Genomic DNA, 1,195 nt, shown 5'->3' on the forward strand with positions numbered 1-1,195 from the left:
CTTTTATGACCTCACTCGCAAAGATGCACGGGGGGCCGTCGGCCTCAGAGCGGCTGCGGGCCGAGCAGCGGAAGCAGGATTGGCTCCGGGGCTTGGAGGAGCAAGTGCGGGAGCAACGGGCTAGGAAGCAGGCCGAGACACGGCAATGGCGCGAGGACCATGCCGTAGACCTGCCTCCTGTCGTGCAGAGACCAGCGTCGCCAACCGCGGCGACGCCTCACAAGGCGGGCTATCAGCAACGTGAGAGCAGGGATGAACAGCATCAGCAACAGGCCAGCCCCCGACGGCGCGGTGCAGGCCCTCCAGTTGTTATTGAGCCCTTTCCGATGCAGCCGCTGTCGGCAACCGACGATTAAGCCAGGCCAGCGTCGTGTGCGGCGGCGGCGGGGACGGCCGCCGGACGGGAGGGGCCGTTCCCTGTCGTCTGCGTTCAGCTCTCCCCTCGAGCATCGTTAAAAGGCCTCGATTCTTAGGACTTAGCGCCATCGACATCTGTTTCACTTCTTAAATACTGTCTAAGTCAATCTGCGACAGATGTGAGATACGTAGGACTAGCGAGCGAGACATTAATAGGTCTAGAGCGTCATCGACGAGCAACACAAAGAGACTCAAAGAGCATCTCATCGTCGTCATGAGGACGCGTGCTCGTCAGGCGGCGCGTCTGACTGCGGCACGACGATGACGCTAGCTCTGTGCTCGTCTACGTGCAGGGCCGGCTTCGAGCCCTCCTCCGAGGATATTACCTCGATAGCTCGCGGCGGCTCTGCGGCGCGCAAGGACGCGCTGGCGACCTCAGCAGAGCACGTGCGGATGGACAGCTGCTCGGCGCCCACAGACGCGTCGAGAGGGCTGGGCTGGCCACCGTTCATGCTCATCAGCTGCTGCTCCGTCGGGCTCGCCCCCGGCGCCGGCGGAATGCCTGCGACCCGCCACACGCCACAGGGCGGTGAAGAAATGTGGCGATGAGGGCCGAGGCAGTGAGGGGTGAGGGGGGAGGGGGGGGTTCTTCCCTTCTTCTTTTCTCCTGTTATACGTCTTCCTTTTTTTCTTCTCATCTCTCATGTCTCTCTATTCCCTCTCCTTTTTATCCCTTTTTTGTGACTATTTCTTTCTTTTCTCTGGATGTTCCCTGCTTTAATTCTGCTCTTATTCGTTTTTCCTTTTTTCTTTCTCTCCTCTTTTCCCTCTCTTTTTC

This window comes from Emiliania huxleyi (genome assembly GCF_000372725.1).
Source record: "Emiliania huxleyi CCMP1516 chromosome Unknown EMIHUscaffold_193, whole genome shotgun sequence".
Taxonomy (NCBI): Eukaryota; Haptophyta; order Isochrysidales; family Noelaerhabdaceae; genus Emiliania; species Emiliania huxleyi.